Here is an 18,827-nt window from a genome sequence, read left to right on the forward strand (position 1 = left end):
TTTTCTGCCTTTTTTTTTTTTTTTTTTTTTGCCTCTTTGAGACAGGGTCTCACTTCGTAGCCCAGGCTGGTCTTGAACTCGCAATGATCCTCCTGCCTCAGCCTCCTGAGTGCTGGGATTACAGGTGAACGCCACTACACCTGGCTTAATGGCCAGAGATGTTGAACATTTTTTCATGGATTTATCAGCTGTTTGTACTTCTTCTTCTGAGAAGTGACTATTCATTTCAGTTGTTCATTTTTTGATTGGGTCTTTACATAGGGGGTGTCTAATTTTTTGAGTTCTTTATATATTCTAGATATTAGTCCTTTGTCTGAAGTGTAGCTGGTAAAACTTTTTTCCATTCTGTAGACTGTCTCTTCATTCTGTTGTTTCCTTTGCTGTGCAGAAGCTTTGTAATTTGACATGATCCCATTTATTGATTCTCAGTACTATTTCTTGTGCCTCTGGGCTTCTGTTCAGAAAGTCCTTGCCTATGCTACGTCTTTAAGAGTTTTACCTATTTTGTCTTCTAGTAGATTAAGTGTTTCTTCCAGTGCTTTTCTTAGGGACAGTTCATGTGAAAGTTTAAATTTTCCCACAAATACTATAGCTCCTCTATAACCCTCAGTCATGTGTCAGTTGGGAATATGTTCCACAATATGGAGCAGAAATCCAAATTAAAATGGCTTAAACTTGACAGGGGTTTATTTCTGATAAACGAGCTCTTTCTGATCCCTTCTACTGTAAAACGAGCTCTTTCTGATCCCTTCTACTGTAGCACATGGCTCACATCAGCTCCCGAGCCCTCAGTGACTGGTGCAGAATGCAGCGTGTTGTGTGCATCTCGCAGGCCCTCGGCAGGAGGAAGCGAGAGGCCAAGGGCGAAAGGTGAAATCACTCACATGATTCAGTTCCCTTTCCAAAGCTCTCTCAGAAGCTTCATGCGATGACTTTTGCTTTCATCTCCTTGGGCCCCAGTATCTGCAGGGGAAGCTGGAAAAGTATTGCTTGAAAACTGGGCCCCTCGCCACCCTGAACAATACAGTGTAAGGCTTCTTCGCTTAGTGGAGAAGACACAAAGGAGCAGCAGGTAAGCAACAAGTCATCTGTGCCACAGTCGGTAAATCTTTGCTCTCCTTGACTTGGTGAGATGTTTGTCACACACTCTGGCATCGCCACTTCAGGGTCACAGCGGTCGCCCTGCCAATAAGGATGGGGGCTCTTCGACCACGTCCTCTTACACTGCACGGCTGTGCACAGAGCAAGCCTGTTCGGGCTGCCTCCCGTCTTCTGCGATTTCATTTCTGTGCCAACACTGTGACCCCACCACCTCTTCTACGCCAGCTCTCTTGCCGGGCTGTGGCGACTGTCACACTGACGCCCCCATGTGTTTTCAGCCCAGGCTCCTGCTTGTGCCCACGCAGCCTGATGACCTCCCCCGGTGTCCCCTCATATCCAACCTTGACCTCCGCCCTGTTTTCAACTTTACCACTCTCACGTTGTCCCTGATCCCCTGAAAAGCTCCAACCTTCCACGATGAATAAATTTCAGCTCTACCTGCTGACAGTAACCCTCTCGGTCTACGTGTGTGCCTGTCAAATTGCAGCCTGGGTGTTGTGAAATTTTTAATAACCAAAGGTAAACTGCTTAGCGGAAAGAGCATTAAACAAGCAGTTGGGAAACATGGGTGCTGTGCCCTGTTTTATTTATTCTCCAGCCAGTGGTTTGTTGAGCACTTCCTTTGTGTCCTTCTGGACTACAGAGTGTTGTGGGCTCGATTCGTACATTCTCTGTTCCCAAAAATGAACCTGCATCTAGAACCAGCCATTTCTCCAAGAGACTAGGCTCCTTTTCTATTACAAAATGGTATTTGAAATCAAGTCCTACGCGCTAGGTATGCCCCTGGCCAATCACTGCTCCTAGTCATAGACAGCTGACCAAGGAAGGAGATATGTCTGCCTATTACCATTGTGTGTTTACATGTCTATGTTTCTTTTTTTTTTTTCTTTTTTGTTTTTTTTCTGGTACTGGGAATCGAACTCACAACCTTGCACTTGCCAGGCAGGCGCTGTGCCGCTGAGCTAAATCCCCAGCCCCCAGGTCTGTGTTTCTGTATGTACCCACCCACATCTGTATTAAGCTAAACATGATGAACACGCCAGACTGACGTCTCAGACTCAATCTAGTACCACCTGGATCGTTTTTGCCTTCCCGCTTTGCTTCTGTGTAACTTCCCACCCCAACAGTGGGAAACCTGGCTTCCGTTATCTGCCGTCCATTTGCTCAGTAGTTCCCTTTCAGGGCACATGCGCAGTAGGATTAGAGCCTCGAATGCACACCTCATGGGAAACAATGTTAACAACCAGGGTATCGTGTTCATGTGTAATTCCTTCTGCCTTCAGTCTTAAACTCATTGCCAAAGTGATCTAAGTCAGCACCCTTCCATGAAATTGTTTCTTAGATCTGTGACACAGTTAGATTCATTTGTCCTGTTCTGCAGTCCATCTTTGGACTCCCTGACTCCCCCAATGACTTTTTAAAAAATTGCATGTTAGAGTTTATTTTTTGTGCTATGATGTTGTACACATTTTGAAAAAATGCATAACCTCATGTATCTGCCACTATAGTAGCACCCAGAATAGTTCCACTGCCCTAAAAACCCTGGGCACTTACTTATTCAGTTTTCTCTCTTCCCCAAACCCCTGGCAACCACCAATCTGCTTATTATGTCTGAATTTTACAGAATGACACATAAAATGTAATCACACATTATATAGCCTTTTCAGACTGGTTACTTTCACTTAGAAAAAAGCATTTAAAAATTCATCCAGGGGCTGGGGATTTAGCTCAGTGGCAAAGCGCCTGCCTGGCAAGTGCAAGGTCGTGAGTTCGGTTCCCAGTACCAGAGAAAAACCAAAAAATAAAAATAAAAAATAAATAAATAAATAAATAAAAATTCATCCATATTTTTCCATGGCTCAATAGCACATTCCTTATCACCGAGAAGTAGTAGTCTACAATGCACCACAGTTTGTTTATGCATCCCTCTCTTGAAAGGCCTTTTGGTTGCTTCTGAGTTGGGTTAATTATAAATAAAGCTGCTTTAAATATTCATGTGGGGATAACTTTGAAATCAGTTGGTAAATACCTAGGAGAACAATTGCTGGATTGTATGATTAGACTATGTTTAGCTTTATAAGAAACTGCCACAGTCTTCCAAAGTGGCTGTAGTATTTTTATATTCTCTACTACCAATGAATGAATGTTCCTGTTGCTCTACATCCTTGCCAACAATTGGTATTGTCAGAGTTTTGGATTTTAGGATTTGAATAGGTGTATACTGGTATCTCATTGTTGAACACAATCTTTGGTAGACCATACTGTTTCTCCTGCTCTGACATTTCATGCTGCTTTCCCCTTAGGGACTTACATCGGGGCTTTTTGGCATTTTTTATGTAATAAGGCCTTACCTTCTCCGGATTTCTTGGTGGAAAGAGAGCTGGCTGCCGCTTTGACACAGCTTCAGGTGCACTGTACATGGATGATATGGAAGCTACCCTGTTTCTCTGTATGAAATGGGGTCTCCAGAGAATAGCCCTGCCTTGCTCACAGCCCTAGAACAGCACAGTAATGAAGGTGCAATTCTAAGTTTTTGCTGGTAATCAGCAGGTCTGAGCTCTCCTGCCCAGAAAACTAAATTGCTTCACAAACTAAAGTATGGTTCACTCAATACAACTTCTGATTCCTTCCCCATCCATTTCTGCCAGAAATTCAAACTCTGTCTTGGCCCAAACTCAAGGCAAATTCAATTGTTGCCTGTGCACATGTAACTGGGCAAATTCTATCGTTTTATTTTCATTAATTAGGTACAATATGTGATCATTTAGTGCACAGTTTCTACAAGAAAAGCAGAATATATGTTTGACTCTTTCCCTTTATTTATTAGTTTTCAGGTAATAAAACAGTACCCTGACATCCTTCAAGGTGTCCAATTATTAAATATCAACACAAACTTTAAAATTGAAGCGTGCATTGACACTTTTACTGTGGTAAAATACATATAACATACGGTTTTGAAGCATTAAGCATCCATGGCATGTAAGTACCCACTGAAAAATCCATTTAAAACAATCTTTTACTATTTCCTAGTCCAGAGCCTTTTGAATGAAATAAGGAGAACTCCATTCTCACATTTGCTTTCCTCCTTCGTCCCTACTTTCCAATTAACACAAGTGAGAAGTGAAACACCCCACCTCCCGGATGCTGTCTGCAGTGTCACGTTATGACTCACGTTCAGCCTGGAGACTGTCGCCAGAGTCTGCAGGAGACAGGCCCAATAAGTATGCCAGGGCTGAGGTTTTAAAATTAATACAGTTTCAACGCGAGAGTGATGTTTAAATCTGAGTCCAATTACTTCCCTCCTGTTTATGTGTTTTCTTAAAACTCATCACTGGATCTTTTGTGTATGCAAACGTTTGCATTTCACATACTTCGACACTTCTTTTACATTGGAAACTATGTGCATGGAAATCTTTCCCTTTGAACTTTAACCCAGACTTTAGCAGCTGAGCAGACAGCTGCAAGAATCTTGCACAATACAGTTGAATGGACAAGTTGTTCTCATCTTTACCCATTTCTCTCCTTTTCACTTTGTTGAATCTCAATTTTTTACACTCCCCCATCTTCTTTCTGGGATTACACACTCAGTTGGATAAATAGCTCGAAATCAAACCTGTAAGTATACATGAAAGCATTACAAGTTTTTGTTCTAAAGTCTGCAGGAAAACCTTGTATTAAGAAATCAAAGCCCACATGTAAATAAGTTTCAGAAAAGTAGAAACAATCTGCATAAGGAACAAATTTTGGATGTAAAAACACCCTGCATCCCAGAAAGCTTCAAACAAGTGTGATCTACCCAGCTACCCCAATGCTGTGACATCGGTATCTTAACAAGTACTGGGGAGAAAGATTACTCAGGGCAACGATGATGGGCTTAATGATTGACAGCCATGTCAAATAAAATGTTATTTTTGAGCTTACCTGCTGAAAATAAAGAGAAAAAAATGATTAATGTACTGATTTGATAAGTATTTCAGAAATGCCAATTATCTACTAAGCCTTGTGCCTGGCACTGGGATCGTGGCTATGGAAGGTCCTCATGGATCAATGGTTGAGGAGGAGAAGCTGCCTGGTGTCAAGAACTGTGAAGGGTCTGAAATTTTACCCCACTTGCAAGTTAATAAGTTAACTTGGCACAGTTTTGCAGCCTTTGGCAGAAGACATGAGACTCCTGGGTCAAAGGCAAAGGATTTTATTACTCACAGAATAGCGAGCAGCATGAGCGCAAACACATTTGCACCAGTTCTTCTGCCTTCGAGTCTGATGAGGGTGGTGTGGACGGGCTCAAGCAAACGCCTACACACACACTGGGTTGCATTACAGGAGAAAAACGCTAAAGTTAGGGAACCTGAACCTTTTAGAATTGGTGATAAGCATGCTTATCCTTTCCTTTGGAGGGAGACACCATCTCTGTCTCTCAAACCTGTTGGCTATACAAACATCCTTAAAAAGACAGCCTGAACAAGCCGCTGCCCGTCTAGATCAACCCACAGGCAAACACTTTTAGGTGTCTGTTATGGTTTATATCTAGGTGTCCCCCTAACCTCTCATGCACTCATAGGCGGACCTTTGGAAGGTGATTGGATTATGGGTGCATTAGAGCTGATTTACTGTCACAAAGCGGGGCCTGGTTTAAAGAGGCGGGTCACTGTGGGTGTGACCTGGGAGGTTTTATCTCTCTTCTGGGCTCCACCCTTCACTCTCCGACTTCCGGCTTCCTTCCTTCCTCCCTTCAGGTCTGCCATGCTGGGGGCAACTCTTCCCTGCCACGCCCCTCCACCAGGCTATTTCTTCTTGTGAGCTGCTGACCAGGGACTGAAATGTGAGCACAAATAAATCTCTTCTTTAAGTTGCAGGTATTGGGTATTTTGTCTCAGTGACGAACGATAAGTGATTAGGACAACATATGGATGAGCCTATAGGAGACAAGCAGGGTGGCCTAGCTGACCTCTAGTTGACCCCAGACATGTGAGCAATAAACACAGTTGTTTATTACTCTGGTTTTGTGATTTATACATAGCATTATTGTGGCAATAAACAACTGATACCATCACCAATGACTTCTTAGTTTCCAATCTAATTTGTCTTTCCTATTGTAAGCAGAGCTGTCTTTCTGAAGTAAAGATCTTATCAGATCACTTACTATCTAAAAGCTTTCTGCTATTGACTATAGCCCAAACACTGAGTCTTTTGTGATCTGGTCCTTATTTTGTTTTCATTTATTTTTTGACAAATAGAAATCATACTTATTTATACTGTACTACATGATGTTTTACCCACGGGTTTGTTTTTTTTTCCAACTTCATCCTTCCTTCTCTTCCCTCCAATTCTTTTTTGCTTCCGGCATTCTGCTTACATAGACCACACAAATGTTTTCTCAATAAGGACAAACAAAATCTTTAGGAGAGTTTTTGAGATTATAAAAGCATTAATCCACTTTGTTACATCTGGAAACTACAGAAATGTACAAAGGACATCACCCAGGGCAACGTTCCCTCGAGGCTTTTACCACTCAGGTCTTTTTGCATATATGCTAATTTCAGATTCTTTTCATTTCTTTTCTTTTCGAGGCATAAAGAAAGTTTTAGGAATAAATTTAGAAGTACACACTCAAAGAAATAGAGTGTGGGCCCTCAAGAGAGAGAGGTACATTATTCCCTTGAACTGGGAACATTTACGGTTCCCTTGAGAGAGTGGAAACTCTATGGGAAGTTCCGTCTTGGGTCTTGGTTTATGGGAAAAGGGTGGCCCACCCACAGAAAGATAATGCCCCATTCATAAGGAAAATCCCATTTTATAGGTGAAAAGAAATGATCTATTCACAGATGAAAAAGACCAATTTTCAGGTGGAAGGGAATTTCCCAGATTTAGTGTCTTAGGAGAAGAGAAAAACATTGAAACTGGGCTTGTGTCCTGAAGCTGCAGTTTTAGTTTTAAAGGTATGATTTTTCTTGTCTCTTTTCTGCCTATCTTTACATCTTCTGTCCTACCTCATTTCTCCCCCTGAGACTTGGATTCCTCATTCTCCAGGGATACAGAGGGGCAAAGGCCCACCTTCTTATAACAGCTTCAGGCTGACGAGGGGCACTCATCCTGCCTAGCTAGGGATCAAAAAGTTTTACCTTGACTTAAAGGAGACAAAGGAAGGTGGGTTTTGTTGAACCATCATCTTTTGATAGTCTGGAAAAGTGAATGAGAGCATTAGCAAGTCATTGATACAAGCTTTATTTTATAACCATGTTAAAATAAACAGGGGCTAAAAGTTAAAAGTAACATACTGATGAATACCAGTTCAAAAAGCTGTAGAAGTCAGGCAAAATTAGACAGCATTCTGGGTAAGCCTTTTATCTTTAATATTAGCCTCTACTTGTAGAGGAGTGTTAACCCAAGTACAATAGGTGTAGAGTAAGAACATATAGACTCTTGTTTGTTTTGTGAAAGAAATCCAATGGCTTTTCTATCCTTTTTTCCCTTCCCTCCTTCCTTCTCTCTTGTTTGTTTCTTTCTTTCTGGTACTGGGTAGTGAGCCCAGAGCCTTTGCATTGAGCTTTTTATTTTTTTATTGTGAGACAAGGTCTTACTAATTTGCTAAATTGCCCAGGTTGACCTTGAACTTGTGATCCTCCTGCCTTAGCCCCACAGAGTGCTGCAATAGTTATGTGTCACCATGCCCAGCTCAGATGCCCTTCTACATTTCTAGATGGGAAGGTATTTTTTATTTAGGAATTTGGAGGAAAAAACATCATTAATAAAGACAAGTGAGCATTTATGGAATAATTGCATTATCTATGGTGACAATGGATTAATAGCTTTCACATATAAACAGCTTCTTAAAGTCAGGTAAAAAGTGTTCATGCATTTGTAAAAAAGGCAAAGAACAAGAATAGGCCACCCTCAAATGGCTACAAATGCCCTCTGCCCTAGTCCAAAACAAAACCAAAACTTGTTTAACCTTAAAGTTGCAAATTACAACAATGATCTAAGTTTTGGCTTATAAGATTAGCTGGGGAAAACTAGTACATGGAGTGTTAGCAGGGATACTCACATGCACTGCTGGTTACATGTAAAATTCACATACCCTTTCGGGAGGGAGGGCAGTATGGCACTGTTTGCCGAAAGACCTATAATATTCTGACCACTTGGTCCTATGATTCCGCTTCTAGAAATTTATTTTAAAGAAAGAATCAGACATGTGTTTGTAGAGGTGTGCTCACTGCAAGTCCACATAATAGAAAATAAGGAGAAATGCCAACATTCCCTAGGATAAGAAGTAGAATAAATTAATTATGGTACATTCAATCAATGCGCTAGCAACCATTAAAATAATAAGATAGGGCAGGGGGTGTAACTCAGTGGTAGAGTGCTGGCCTAGTATGTGCAAGACCCTGGCTCCATCCTGAGCACCACAAAAAAGAAAAAGAAAAGGAGAGCCACTGTATATTTATTCACATGGAAAAATGGTCAGAATCATTGTTAGGTGAGCAAAGTGGGATACAGAACTGAATGTTTCATAAGGTCACCTCTATATGTATGTACATAATATTTCTTGAAATACTATCTTAATATTTATATGATTTTTGGAAACAGGGTGTCATTATGCAGTTCAGGCCATCCTTGAACTTACTATGTAGCCCAAGCTGGCCTTGAATTTGTAGTGATCTTCCTGCCTCAGCCTCGTGAGTATTGGGATTAGAGATATGTGCCATCAGGCATAGCCAATGTCTAGATACTGTTTCTTTATATGATATAGAAGATATATAACATTTTTTCACTTATGTGTGGAACCTAAAAATGCAGACTCCTAGAAGTAGAGAGTAGAATGGTGATTGCCAGAGGCAGGAGGGTGGTAACAGAAAGAAAAGGGAAGATACAGACAAAGGATACAAAGTTCAGTTAGACTGGAGGAAAAAATTCTGGTGATTTGTTTCCCAGCATGATGACTATAGTTAATAAGCACACATACTTCAGCTGGTTGTTGTGGGACCTGCCTGTAATCCCAGCACTCGGGAGGCTGAGGCAAGAGGATCACGAGTTCGAGACCAGCCTGGGCTATGTAGTGAGTTCAAGGCCAGCCTGAAGTGCATAGTGAGACCCTCTCTCAAAAAACAAGAAAAAAAGAACAATGCAATTTCAAAATCGCTACTAGATTTTAAATGCTCTTACCACAGAGTAACAATAAGTAGAGAGGTGGTATGTTAATTAGCCTGATTTGCTCATTCCATGATGTATCCATGCACCCACATCACCTTGTACCCCATATTATTTGTCCATTAAAAAAAAAAAAAGAGGTTTACAGTAAGATATTGTGGCCAGGCATGGTGGCGCACTCCTGTAATCCCAGCACTTGGGAAGCTGAAACAGGTGGATCGTTGTGAGTTTGAGACCAGCCTGGGCTACAAAATGAGCTCAAGGCCAGCCTGAACTGCATAGCAAGACTCTGTCTCAAAAAGACCAAAAAAAAAAAAAAAACCAAAATACAACCCCCCCCAAAAAAAAACAGTAAGACATTATGAGTGGTTATTTCTGGGTGGTGGGATTGTAGTAGTATTTCAAATTCTTTTTACTAATTAAAATGTTTTACTTGTTAATATGTCTGCAGTGAAATATGGATTGTTTATTAGGAGAAGTGGAGGGTTGAGTCATTCCTCGTAGTTATTTCAAAATATATTTTCTGGGGTGTGTTGACGTACTCAGAGCCCTGAGTGAGTTCAAAGTGGTCTTGATGGGCTCCCGGCCCCAGGCCACTTCATAATTCTGCTCTAGTTGAGACTCTCTTTGCTCAGAGTCCTTGGGAGGCAGCTTGGGGCAGGGAGCCCTAGATCGATAGGAGTGGCACAGTGTGCCACTTGTGGTACGGTTCCGAGATTTCCAATTTGACTTGGATCAAGTGTAGTTCATTTGACAAAGTCTAGCAGTGCTCAGTTTGCTTTGATGAACAGGGCAGGATTTAAATATATAGCAGCATGGAGGATTCCAATAGGAGGCCTCATGGGAAAACTCTGATGTCCTTTCTAGAAACTGCGCTCTCCACTTCCTCATACCCTTTCTGTACTAGTTATCTGTTACTGCGTAACAAATTACTCAACATCTCAGTGGTTCACAATAATCATAATCATTTGATTGCCTCTGATGCTTTCTGTGGTGAGAGATTCAAGCAGGGGACCTGCAGAGACAGCTTCTCTCTGCTCCACAATGTCTAGGTCTCAGCTGGGAAGACTCGATGAGCCGGAACTGAAATCCTCTGAAGTCCCACTTGCCTGCATATCTGCTGGCTGATGCTGGCTGTCAGCAGGACCGCTACGCCTCCCGTGGTCTGCTCATGTAGCCCAGACAGCAAGGTATGCTGGGTTGCGCCCAGTGGAAGCTGTGTCCTTTCTACCACTTTGCCTTGGGTGGCACATTAGCCTGTGCCACCGTACTCTGTGGGCCGGGGCAGTAGTGAGTGAGCGTCTGCCCAGACTCCAGAGGAGGAAGCACAGCCCCCAGTCTTTGGTGGGAGGGCCACTGTCACACTGAAAGAAGAGCCTGCAGGATGGGAGATGTAGACTGAAGCAGCCAGACCGGGAACTAGAGTCTGGCGCCCTTTCCAAGTTCCTATGGACTTACCAAATGCCGTGGGTCCGTATTTTTAAAATGAAATCAAATCTTTCCTCTCTGCCTTCTCCCCCTTGCCTCCCTCCCTCTGGCTTTGCTTCCTTCCCTTTCATTTTCCTTCCTTTAAGTTATAAACAGCACAACCGTCAGTGAGTTGTTTCACAGGATCATCTTGGTAGTCTGCCTGGTGGATCCCTACATCACTTTCTTTTTGCTGTGTTTACATTTGATTTTCCCCATCACCACATCCTTTATACCCTGGGGACGAAGAGGCCATCTCTCCAGACGATCCCTTGCTACATCTTACCTAATTATTTCCAAGAATGATTTTCTAGCATTAAAAACATTAGAATGGGGACAATGTTCCTGTTTAACAAATCCTTTAGGATGCTCACTGGGTGCCCGACACCGTTCTAAGCAGGTCCTTTACAAAATATTAACGTGCTTCATCTTCAAAACATTATTCCCAATATATAGGTGAGGAAACAGCAACACAGAGATGTTAAGCAACTTTCAAAAGGTCACAAAGCTATCGCATGGCAAAACTAGGTGTCAGACTCAGAGCATCTGCCTCCCAAGTCCATATTCTTAGCATCATGTCTGTATCGCTGTTCTGCTGGCCCGTTAGTAAGTTGAGCAATAAGAACTCTTTAGTCTCTAGAAGAAACACGAGCTCTAAGATGTACAAAATAGTGGGTAGCTAGGGAAATATGCCTGGATGCCTGTGCCAGGCCTGGGAGGGAAGGCTGCGTAGCAGCCCCAATCCTGCCCTGTCCCTGCCTTAGCAACACTGCTGTCCCCTGGAGGGACTGAGTGGGAGGAGCGATGGCCATTTGCTAGACCTAAGTGGTGAAGTAGAAAAGAAACCCAAAGCATCTGATAATATTTTGTATTGCTGCTTCCTCCTGCAGTTGCGAGAGACAAAGAGATTTCCATGACTGCTGGTAAAGACTTGTGAGGCATGAAGCAAGTTCTGCAGACACCAGGCCTAGGACCGTTCCCATTGCAAAGTAATCTCCTCCAAGCAGCCTCTCCAGACAGTGTCAGGTTTCTTGGGCTGAGTATTTATTTAGGAGGCTGCTGGTGAGTCTAATCGCTTGGGACATCTTAATAACTGAAGTCGCATTTGATGGAAAAACTCATAAAGAGGCTGTGGGTGATTGAGGGCATGTTTTCAGAAGGCTGGCTCCAAATATCCGCGATGCCATGTAGTTGGAATTCTGCAGTGAGAATGCGGAAGAATTTTGATGAAAGCATCAGAGGGGTTTATCTGATTCTTCTAATACAGTGTTTTCAACAAAAAAGAAACAAGTTCTCCAATTGCTGAAAAGCACCATTTATTCGAGCTAGTAAATGAAGTATTTGTTATTGGAATTTAAAAAAAAAAAAGAAGCTAAGCTATACCATGGATCCCTGAGGCAGATTTTCAGGAAGCTGAGGCGAAGCAGAAAAAGGAAAGAAGAACTGAAAGAGAGAAGGCTTAGAAAAATATGCAGTTTGGTCTTGGACATTCGCCAGGAAAAGCTGGATAATGAAGGATTAAAACCAAAACAAAAAAGAAAAGGAAACAAGGGTAAGGAAAAGGCCATAAAGAGCTGGCAGTGTGGTCAACAGAAACGAAAAGCCCCGAATCTTGTCATGGGTGGAGGGTGTGGGCACGGGGTGCAGGGCAGCAGGCCAAGGTCAAACTCCGGGCAGGAGAAAACCCTCCCCACAAACGGCAAAGAAATGAACAGAGAGGAAAAGATGAATATGGAGCTAGAATAGAAAGAGAAAAGGAGGCAATTTTAACAGGAAGCTGACCAAAATAGACATGTACAGTGCGAACTAAAGGGAAAGGAGAGAAGGGGCCGTTAACACTGCGTAAGCAGAGGAACTCAAGGAGAGATGGTTTTCAGTGCTAAAAAGCAGAGGTCCTTCCAGTTACCTGCACATTCTCTCCCTGTGGATTGCGGAGCACGGAAGCTCGGGATGTTGTCACAGGAACGGCTCCCGTGATTTGGCCAGGATCCCAATTGTGTTTTAAGTGCTCGAAAGGCTGAGGGTAGCTAGCAGCAGGGCAGGGGGACAAGGGGATGGGCAAGGCCGTGAAGAAGGCACTGGGATGGGTGGGTGGTTGATGAGATCCCCTGACCGGGGCTGGGATGGAGATTGGTGGTAGAGCACTTGGCTACCATGTGCAGGCCAGGATTCTACCCCCAGCATGGAAAACAACCCAACCCAGCCCAACCCAACCCACCCAACGAACCCTAACCATCTGGCTACAAGCATCACAGCAGAAAGGGACCAGGCCTCGCCTGGCTCCTCGTCTCAGGCTCATCCCCTCACTGTGAGGGCCGCTTGGCCTACATCTGTTGGTGTAGCCTTCCCTAAGCTCTAGGAAGAATTGAGGCCTCAGCTGGAATCTCCCAGGAGCCCTGGTCCTGTATGCTGAGATTGGCAACAGGGAAGCTGTGCTGCTTATGATGTGAGCATGTGCGCGTGTGTGCGTGTGTGTGTGTGTGTGTGTATGTGTTGTCTCTTTCTTGGTCTCCTTAACCAGAAGCCACAGATATACATGTTCTTAGCCACAGTTCTCCTTCTGCCCTTCTTTGAGTGCTGACTTTGTTCCTTGCTTAAGGCACCGCGTGGGCACCTGTCTGCTTCCTAACACCCTTCGGGGCCGGGGGTCCTGCCTTAGTCTTGCAGATTCCTTGCGTAGTTCTGAGTCCTACCCAAACTCCTTCGCAGTGATTGGCTCAGCTAGTAGAGACTCTGTCACCCATTCCTGTCTGTCTCCTTGGCTCTCTGAGCACCATCTAGACCTGGATTCCATCAGATGCTCTGAGCCCCTTTATGGTCCTCCTGTCACCCAACTTTGACCTTTCTAATGCTGTCCCTATCACTGGCTCAGCCATCCTTTGCCATAGCTGTGAGACCCATGGGCTGCTCTCAGCCCAGAATCGGGGGTCGGTAGCCCTGTACCCCAGCAGCTGTGCCTGTCCCAGGAGCATCTGAGGTGGGCAGCAGTTTTAGACGTCAGTCCCTCCCAGCGGGTCCCATCTACTGAAGCCAACTTGGTTATTCCCAGATGGCTTTTTGGACTGAAAAAAAGGAAAAGAAAAATCAATAGCTTGTTTCAGTATCTTCAAAATATTTTACTAGCAGGGTTGTATATTTAACTACACTGGAGCCCAGAAGAAACTAGGAAAAGAACACATTTAAAATTCAGAGATGTGGCGGATACTGGCCCATTCATAGCCCCTTGGCACTGGCTTCTCTAGCACAGGACTTAGCTTCCAGTGAGGCACCCAGCCGCTCCTTGGGCTGCGGGCTTGCAGGCAGGAAGTGCCGAGAGCCACCGCCCGGGAGTGGCCCCCAGCCCAAGGTGGAAGGGCCTCTAGGATAACCGCCCTTGCTTTCCTGTCTCCAGTGTGTGGTGTACAGACACCCCCAAAGCATGTTCTACACTCTCTCCCAGAGTTCCCCAGGGCGATGGAGCCTTCATTGCCCAGAATTCGAACATGCTAAAGAACTCACCCTTTTTAAAAATTAGTGCGTATTAATTATACATAGTAAAGGGTTTCACTGTGGACTTTTCATACAGGCATGTAACATACTTTGATCATATCTGTCTTCCCATTATCCCTCCCCCTCCTCTGTGCGAAAAGTCTTCCTTGTACTTTCATGTTGGTTTTTTTTTGTTGTTGTTGTTTTCTTCCCCAGATTCCACACGCGAGAGAAAACATGTAATACCTGTCTTTCTGAATCTGGCTTATTTCACTTACATGATAAAATACAAATAACTCACCTTTTTTTTTTTTTTTTTTTGAGACAAGGTCTTGCTATGTAGTCCAGGGTGGCCTTGAACTCGTGGTGATCTTTCTGCCTCAGCCTCCCAAGTGCTGGCATTACAGGTTTGTGCCGCCACGCCTGGCTAATAGCGCCCCTTTTTAAGCTTCCTTCTTTATGTCACTTTCAACTCCTCCACAGGTGTTTTCCGAGATTGTGTCTCCCTTGCCCCCCAAATCTGGGCTCATATGTTCTTCTTGGAGCCTGCTTCTGCGGAATCCAAACTAAGATAAGAGGTCTCGTGTCCCAGGTTAAGGATTTGCGCATCTTCTTGAGAAGTACACCCACTTTCAACACAAGCATCATAATACACATTCTACAATACACCAGGAGAGAGGATGTAGCAAAGTCCCTTGTGAATAGCGCCTCTTACCTGGGTCACACTGGCCTTTAAGATACTAGTGGAGCTATGAGATTTGGGAGACAAATAAACTTTGCTTAAAATTAAGCAGCTGTCTTTATCTCAGTATTCCTGTAATCTTTTTTGTTTGTTTGTTTATTTGCGAAAGGATCTCACTTTGGACTTGAACTTGCAGCAGTCTCCCTGCTTCCACCTCCTGGTGCTGGGTTACAAGTGTGTGCCACCATGCCTGGTTATTAATGTGCTTTGTGCACTTCCAGAAGTGCATGCTACAGGCGTCCCGAGTTCACGTGATCTTGTAGTCCCATTTCCTGCATGTGCCTTGCTGGAGGCCTGCATTTTGGGGGATATGGTTAGGAAAGGCCTTGATGCCCGACCTACAGAATTAAGCAAGGTCATCATGTCAGGGCACTATTGTCTTTAAAACCTCAGCCAACTAGGAAAGGCAGCTATGGGTCGAGCTCAGGTGTTACCGTTTCTGTTATGCAGAAAACCATTTACTTACTTGGTTTGACTTGCCTGTTCATTAAATGAGGCAGAGAAACTTGTTCCTCAACGTGCGGTCCGTGACCAGCCGTATGAGCATCAGCTGCAAGCTCGTCAAAAACACTGAATCTCCAGCCTCATCCTACACCTGCATCCCAATTTGCATTTTAACAAGATCCCCAGGTGATTTTTAGGCACGCGAATATTTGAGAAGCCCTGGCTTTAGCAGTCAGCTCATCTGAACTTGCACACGGTGTAGGGGTCTCCTCATCTGTAATCCCAGTGGTGGGAAATCACTACCTCTCTGCATTATTAGCAAGGTCTGTCCCTAGAAAATGGGTCTTTCTGGTGAGCAAAACTTGGTTCTCTGCATCTTCCATTCTTGGTTCTGCAGGGGCTGCCACACAACTTTCCTTTAGAAAACAGCTCCGTGCGTGTCCCAAGGCAAGTACCTATCTGGTTGATGTAAGTTTTGTCTTTTCTTGGTTGAATACTTACTGGTTTTTCAAACACTTTTATGCCATTGGCTATGTGCCAGACACTATGTTAAAAGCTGAGGATACAGAAGTGCACAAGACAGAAATGATCCTTGCGAACACACGGTCTAAGTAGGGAAGCAGAATTAATGCGAAGGATGATGCTGACTTCTGCTTCTGGAAGATGCAGCATACGTGCCTCTCTCTGTCCTTCCCACTAAGTGCTGTGAACCCCCTTGGTTGTATCAGTTATTGACACTAGGGTAGCAGGACACCTGCCTGCCTGGGGGCCCTGCTGACACAGAACCCACCGCCTCTCAGAGTTCCTTCCCTCCACAGCCTGAACCAAAGTACCGCCATCTTGTGCTTTCCCTTTCCCTACACCTCTGGACGTGAGGAATAACACGGCAGTAAGCTCCCTGGGTTTTCTTCTTATCTCATTTGTCCAACCCTGGCTACTGGGGAAGCTGGCATCCCAGAAACCCCAACCTTCACCAGCTGTAGTGGGGGACTCTGAGCCTCCTCTGACAGGGGTGCCAGAGACAGGAGACTGCCTTTCCTCTGGAGGGCACTCCACTGGGCATTCGTCATATTTTTGATCACACCTCATAAACACACCCATGAAAAAGGACTTCTGGAACTGTGGTGGTGCACATCTGTGATCCCAGCACTCTGGGAGGCTGAGGCAAGGCGTTGTAAGTTCAAGGCCTGCCTGGGCAATGTAATGACTTGGTGAGACCCTGCCTCAAAATGTAAAAAAAATGAAAAGGGCTGGGGAGGTAGCTTACTGTGAAGGTCCTGGGTTCAATACCCAGTAACCCAGTCTTCTCCCCTCAAAACCTCCAATGCGCTAAATGTGTTCAAAATGAGGGGGAGTATTCTGAAGAGGATTAATAGCAATGCGTCTTTTACTGTAATAAATTTTTAAAAATGTAAACATTCACTGTATCTTTCCATCACCCTTTGCATAGGCAATGTGATGTACTTCAGGATCAAGGGGGTGAAGTAAGTCACTCTCAGAGGATGGAAAACCAAGAGAATTTGTCAATAGCGAGACCAATGTTTCGTTCTTTTTTTTTTTTTAACAACCCCAGGACTTTTAAAAATTTTATTTTATTTGTACATGTTAGCAGTATATACAGTGCTTATATTCCCCTTAGGAAGTAGGTACATGTACTTAACACATCTTAATTCTTTTTAATCCCACCCTCCCCGCCCCTCCTCCCTCCTTCTCTTACTCTAACTAGCAGACCTATCTTAAAGAATGGCTAGAAAAGTTCCCTAACACAAAGACAATCTTGTGATAAAAGAAGGAATCTTGGAATAGCAGGAAGGAAGGAAAAACAAAGGAAAGACCAAAAACATGGGTAAATATAGTAAATTTTTGCCTTCTTCCCTTGCATCTCATAAATTATGATTGATAATTGGTTAAAAAATTATGATGTTATTGTATATGGTTTTAAAGGTATGTGGATGAAATATTAAAGAAAATTATAAATTGGGGAGGGGAGTGTAAGATTTTATATATGAGCATCATTTTATATGGAAAAATGATGGCACAGGTAGACTATGATAAGTTATATACATATAACTTATGATGCATTATATACACAGAACTATATGCATATATTATCTGGAGGAACCAATAAGAGAACTATACGAGGAGATACACTCAATAATACTACAGATAAATAGAAAAAGAACCCTAAAAAATACTCAAGTTACTCACAAGAAGGCAGGAAAAAGAAAATAGACAAGGTAAAATAAGAACTAAAATATAGACTTAAGCTTTTACATATCAATAATCATATTAAGTTTAAAAGCCTAAATACATCAATAACAAGACAGAGATTGGCAGAGCAAATAAAAAGAATCATAGCCCAACTACATGTTGTCTACAAGTCACACACTTCAAATAAAATGATATAGGAAGCTGAAAATAAAAACACAAGAAAGCTGTATAATTCAAACATCAATCAAAAGAAAGGAGTGGCTATAACAATAGGAGATGGAGTATACTGCAAAAAAAAGAAAATTACCAGTGACACAGAGATACATTCCACAATAATAAAAGTGTTAATACACCAAGAAGAAAAGAGAGACGATAGGAAACGGAGGTAGATTTTGTGTAGATGGGAAGGGATTTGAGGATGAGGACAGAGGGAAGGACTGAGAAGGGAAGAGGAAGTAAAATTGATTAGGATGCGATATGCATATGCATCAGTTCGCCAAGATGCATGTAGTTATGTACTGCAGGCATATCATTTTTTTAAAAAACAAGAATTTAAAAATGCACCAAGACAAGATTTCTATGTGTGCATGCACCAAGTAACAAGGGAGCTAACGATGTGAATTAAAAACTGATAGAACTGGAAGGAGAAATAGACTAATCCACAATTCTAGTTGGAGGCTTCAACACTTTTCTCTCAACAATGAATAGCAACTGGGCAGAAAAATCAGCAAAATTATAGAACATCATATCACCATCAACCAACAGGATGCAATAAATATTTATAGAACATTCTACCTGAAAAAAAAAGAACATTCTACCTAATAAGCAGAATATACATTTTTTCAAGTGTCCATGGAACATACGCAAAGATCTTGGGTCATAAAACAAACATTAACAAACTTAAAGGAATTAAAATTGTACAGTGTATTTTCTGACTGTGATGTAATCAAACTAAAAATCAGTAATAGAAACATCACAGAAAATTTCCAAACACTTGGAGACTAAACAAACAAACACCATTTTCAAATAATCCACGTGTTGGAGGATGACTTGATGAAATTAAAAAACACATTATGCACCCTATCAAATTTTGTGCTATACGCCAGTGCTGAGAGGGAAATTTATAGCACTAAGAACTTACATCAGAAAAAAGGGACACTTCAAATCAATGATTTAAACTCCTACCTCGAGAACCAAGGAAAAGAAGAGCAAAATAAACCCAAAGCAAGCTGGAAGAAAATAATGA

At 42.9% G+C, this 18,827-nt stretch overlaps 1 long non-coding RNA gene across 1 annotated transcript; it reads left to right on the forward strand.

Annotated features, from left to right (window-relative positions):
- The first annotated feature begins 954 nt into the window (after window positions 1-954).
- LOC106147465 lies at window positions 955-12,754 on the forward strand. Its single transcript, XR_001232388.1, has 3 exons — window positions 955-1,072; window positions 10,302-10,439; window positions 11,607-12,754. It is a non-coding gene; the product is annotated as an uncharacterized LOC106147465 (long non-coding RNA).
- The last annotated feature ends 6,073 nt before the right edge of the window (window positions 12,755-18,827 follow it).

The sequence above is a fragment of the Chinchilla lanigera genome, unplaced genomic scaffold (assembly GCF_000276665.1).
Source record: "Chinchilla lanigera isolate Chin_1 unplaced genomic scaffold, ChiLan1.0 scaffold00164, whole genome shotgun sequence".
Classification (NCBI taxonomy): domain Eukaryota; kingdom Metazoa; phylum Chordata; class Mammalia; order Rodentia; family Chinchillidae; genus Chinchilla; species Chinchilla lanigera.